The sequence below is a fragment of the Schistocerca nitens genome, chromosome 3 (genome assembly GCF_023898315.1).
Source record: "Schistocerca nitens isolate TAMUIC-IGC-003100 chromosome 3, iqSchNite1.1, whole genome shotgun sequence".
NCBI lineage: Eukaryota > Metazoa > Arthropoda > Insecta > Orthoptera > Acrididae > Schistocerca > Schistocerca nitens.
This window is the reverse complement of record NC_064616.1, coordinates 967041677-967047342: the sequence shown is the minus strand read 5'-3', so window position 1 is coordinate 967047342 and position 5666 is coordinate 967041677.

Here is a 5666-nt window from a genome sequence, read left to right as displayed (position 1 = left end):
CTATCTGGTGTCCATGTTAAGGGATAAAGATGAGTGACGAGATGTCGCACAAACGGGCGCATACAAGAACGTGCTCTTAGAAGCGTTCTGAGAAGTCGTGATACGCTCCATAGCGGCCACAACCAGTTCGTGAGACGTTCATACCAATGCTTGCAGGCACGCGTCAGTGCACTGCAAGATCGTGGTATATTGCGTGATTTCGAGGATGAATGTGGGCAGTATAGTTTTTGCAGAGCTGCACCAGCATCGTTGTCTTGCAAGTCGGGGTGAGCCTGTGAGCGTTTGACGCCAATGGTGCCCTAGACGATAGAAATGCGAGCATAAAGCCTACCATGCCAATGTGCTGGTTGGGGATTTAGCGTGCTGCTCGTGACTGTCACAGATGAATAACCAAGGAATTATACTTGGAGATTCGTGACATACTCTGTAGCTGGCGTGTGTTGGGCGACTCAATCCGCAACAGGAACCAGTCCTGGCTTGGTCATATTACATTGCCTCTGGAAAGGTGTGCTTTGATCGCGAATACTGCATAACATAGAAAAAGAAGGTGCAACTATAAATTTATAGTCTTGTATAGCCATGGCTAACCCAGTCTCTGGAGTTTCAGTGAGGCGTAGTGAGAACTCGGAGGCCATGTCGTACGGCGCGCACATCACTGTCGTCAATAGCGGCGAGCAGCGAGACATCTCAACGTAACAGGAATTATGTAAGAGTATTGTATAAGGTAAACAAAAAAAATAAATAATAAATAAATAAATAAATAAAAAAGGGTACGATATACTAGGATAAGTTAAACTGTAGGATTTAACAATAACTAGATTAATATTGTGGGGGTTTTCTACCACAAGTGTTTGGCGTGTGCCTGTTGGGATGTTATTTTTCAGGTCAGCAAATCACAGACCCAAGATGGAGGGACGACCGGCGAGCGAACGTAGAATAGTTGTTTGTTCTTCATAAGCTCAGTAAATCTTCGACCTGCATAATAACATAATTTATTCAAAAGACATAGAATGTAGATCGTTGGCAAATGGTAGTTGATTCTTGAGCATGTCTACTGTCGATCTATATAAGTAATAATAATATTGGTGCGGGCCCGCACATTTAGTTGTTCATCCATTACATAGCATCAGTTATCACATACCATGTACAATACTGAGATCGGTCTCTACACAAATATCAAAATAAATTATTTCCCTGTCTAGATTAGATGTTATAATGATAGCTACAGATAAATAACTATAAAAGTAAAATAAGAGTATCTGAAATGACAGACCATCAATGTGTCATTATGTAAATTTATTATAACATAGAAGGTCATGAGAAAAAGTTAGGCATAAGATTTTTGTCAGAACTGTGCAGATGACGGGTATCGTGGCAATGCAGAGGCCAGCCAGCGCAAAAACAAGAGGTCTTCGGCTACCTGCAGGAGGGCGAGCGTCCGGTCCTGCAAGCTGAGTCACCGGGCTGTATACCTGAGGGATTAGGCGGGATCCTCGCCGGGCCACAAGCGAAAGTGAGGCTGGCCGTTGACCCTGACATGCGACCCACACGCGACAGCCTGCTAGCTCTCTGGACGCGGCAGCCGTTTGGAGGGATTCCCTGCGGCAGACCACGTTGTCGTGAGTACACGAAGAAGATCACATATCGTGTCAGAACCTGCGCCTCATGTGCCTCAGGACAGAAAGGGACGCTCTATACTCAACTGTTTGGGTTTTTACAACTCACTAGCATTGGCTGATCTGCATACACAAAGCAGTATCGTGCCACACTAACAAATGTATGGTCTCATTTCTAACTTCTCCTCTCTATTAGAGAGCAGTTTTAGCAATCGTCGCTCCTAGTTCGATCCTGTATGGATGACCTCACACACTTGTGGAGTCACTCCACGTGCCATCATCCCTCGTCGAACTGCAATATTGGGAAACGTAAAGTACTGTCCACCGAGAGAAGAGACCTAGACTAGTGATGTATCCCAACAAATAGACCTCAGAGACAATTAATCGACGTGAGGAGAGCCTATCACTGTGTCTTCCTACCGTACTGCCGTGATCATATGCGTAGGTCTTGGTGCAATCTCAACAGAGTACTGCAGATGCTCCAGCACACCCTATTCCCGTTGCAACAACGTAGCAACAACACCCGACGTTTAGCCCTATGTGATGTCAGTACTGTGGAATTTGTGAAGTGCTTCGAATATTTCTAACAATGTGATTTAGTGCCTCATTCTCAGCACGGTCGTGAACTTTGTGCAATGTGCACACACAACTTGATGCCCCATGAACCTTGTTTTTTTTTTTTGTTTTCTTTCTTAAATTTCTTTCTCTAGTGTTGGTTTTGTAATGTATGTTATACGTTGTATGTGTTTGTGTTTTACACTGTAATTCTTATTACAAATTACTGTATTGTTCTCCACACCATGTTTTTTTGTATTTTGTATTTATTGTTGTGTGTATGCAAACAGTGTGCCTGAAGTCCCCATAAACTGAAGCAGATACCACCACTGTCATTGTGAATGGACCATCAGTTCAGGGAACATTTTGTGAAGGTTATTCTTGCTGCAGGGAGACAGAATGAATCGGAGGTTGTAATTAGAGATTGTTAACTTAAATAGTATCATGTGTGAGTGAGTTCAGGTTAGTTTCATGATTCAAATTGTTGAAAAATCTTGGGCATTTAATTGCGGAGCACTACAACTCTGATTGTAAAGAATAAATTGCTCCATATTTGGCTCACATGCCCGGGCCATATTTAGAGAGTGAATATCTGTGTGAATCGGTATTTGGAAGGGGCTCCCTGGGTATGGATGTGTGATGTGAGCTTTAGAGTTCCATATTAAGAAGGTGAAGTTGGCTACATCATAAATAATCCTCCTTCTATGAGCTGCATTTTTCAGTTGCAATGATTTTCTTTATAGAGTGCGGCATGTGGAGTCAGTTTGCAAGATTGTTCTTGGGCGATTGACTCACTACCTTGCTCCTAAGTGAGCCAACCGCTCACCAATTACAATCTAAAATGGCGTAGGGGCAATGAGAGGTGGCATGAGCCCCCTCTCATATTTCTATCTTACGATTTTCCTCTCTAATTGCATGCGGTGGAAAGTTGCTATTCCTTCACACGCGGACTTCCCACGCAACGTCTCTCGTCTCCCGGGTGGTCTGGTGACAGGCGGGCTCTCCTGAGCTGGAGAGGGTTAAGCCGACGGCTGTGAGGAAGTCGAGTGAATGCTTTGCAGACGCCGACATTGTCAAAAGACACACCTGGAGGGGTCTGAAGTAGCAGCTGGGCTAGAGGTTCCGTTACTTCGCAGAATCTTAGCGAAAACACTTTCTGGCGGGCTACCAGCGAGGCGTGGGAATGACTTGTGTACCCAGGCAGTTGTGGCGGGAAAATTCCCGCGCTTTCTGCAAAATAGTAACTGTGATTGGCTTGCTCAGGGCATAGCTCCGTGACGTAGCAAAATCAGCGCAGAAATTGGCGCCAAGAATCTCCATTGGTGGAATGGTAGTGCTCCGGCAATGGAGTGGAATTTTCTGCCGGTTTTCGAGTTGCTGATTGGAACGTTTAACCACAGCCACTGTCGTGGGGGCGGGAATGTTGTGTGTTCGGCCTGTAAGGGTGCTCTGGGTAGTCGGCTCTCGCTTTTCGGTCGAGGACGTCGAAGCAACCAGCCATCGCCTCCTGTACGCCAGATCGTGTTCGGGCAGTTAAGAAGACAGTTTGGTAATGTATGTCCGCAGCACCGGCAGATAGGGATTTTCCTAGGTGATAATCAGAGCTCAGCAGAGCGCGCCTGTTCGTTTTTTTCTAACTTTGTTCTGTCTTGAGTAGCAGCAGTTACTGTTGGGTTAGCTGTGTGTCTCTCTTGAGATTTGAGTGGCAAGGAATTGGCTCCACATACCACTTCGTCTTAAACCTCACGATCTAGTTTAGGGACAACTTCACCTTTACAGTGTTTGTATAAGTCTCCAATTTGAGCCAATTTGATGTATTATAAATATTTCATGTGTTTCTTTTATTATTTTGTGTTTAGTCTTAATAAATCATATTGTCATTTTGGACAGAACTTTCATTCTGTTAATCGGTAGAGCAACCCATCATTTCTCACTATGTTAATGAAACCTTCGTTTATTTAACTTATTTATCAAATTAAATTATTGCAGGTGCCAAACTCTCTTCTACTCCACTGGCAGGATTGATTAGAGTCAGTTCGCGTGTTTTTTTTATCCTTGTGCAACAGCAAAAGTCGGAGTTAGAATAGGGGGGGCTTAGAGCATCATTTACATATGTAGATGCTAGAAGAATTTAGTGTTAAATACACTGCTAGCCCCGGCACCTCGCAAGTGGTAGTGCTGCAACGTGGTTTCAGTCATATCTCACTAATAGAAAACAAAGGGTGCCATTATCTAACACTTCAGCAGTAGGCAATCAGACATCATCTGACTGGGAAGAAATTACATGTGGTGTTCCTCAAGGTTCCATACTAGGTCCACTACTTTTCTTGTTTATATTAATGACCTGTCATCTTATACATTACCAGATGCCAAGTTTGTCTTATTTCCAGATGATACAAACATTGCAATAAATAGTAAGTCAAATGTAAATTTAAAATGGGCAGCTAATCAAATTTTTACTGACTTTAATAAGTGGTTCAAAAAAAATGGCTCTGAGCACTATGGGACTCAACTGCTGAGGTCATTGGTCCCCTAGAACTTAGAACTAGTTAAACCTAACTAACCTAAGGACATCACAAACATCCATGCCCGAGGCAGGATTCGAACCTGCGACCGTAGCGGTCTTGCGGTTCCAGACTGCAGCGCCTTTAACCGCACAGACACTTCGCCCGGCAATAAGTGGTTCATAGCTAATTCACTGGCGTTAAACTTTGAAAAGACCAACTATATGCAGTTCAGAACTTCCAAGAGATTTCCCTCTAGTGTGTGTATAAAATATGATGAAGTTCAGAGTGTAAAATTCTTAATATTACAACTTGATAATAAATTCAGTTGGGAGCAACATACTAACGAACTTCTAAAACGCCTAAACAAGTCTGTGTTTGCAATGCGAATGATGTCAGACATAGGAGATATAAATATAACAAAAACTGGCATATTTTGAGTACTTTCACTCCATTATATGGTATCATATTTTGGGGTAACTTCACAAACTGAGAAAAAACTTTTACAGTACAGAAGCGTATAATAAGAGTAATGTGTAGTGTAACTCCAAGAACATATTGTCGAAATCTATTCAAAAAATTGGACATACTAACTATTGATTCTCAGTATATTTATTCCTTAATGAAATTAGTTGTAAATAATACATCTCTTTTCCCAACTAACTGCTTAGTAAACAGTATCAATACCAGTTATAAGAACAATATACAAGAAGATTTAAAATCATTTACTCGTACCCAGAAAGGAGTCCAGTATTCAGCAACGCATATTTTCGATAAGTTACCACCAATCATTAAGAGTTTAGTTCCAGACAAGGCACTATTTACACATAATTTAAAGTAATTTTTGGTGGCCAACTCCTTCTATTCCATCCATGAATTTCTCAACAAGCGCAGTAGACTATTTTAATGAAAATTTGTTACACTTTAATTTTTTACAACACTTGGTTGTAATAGTCAAGTAACTAACTACTGTGTGAATGATGGATTTAAT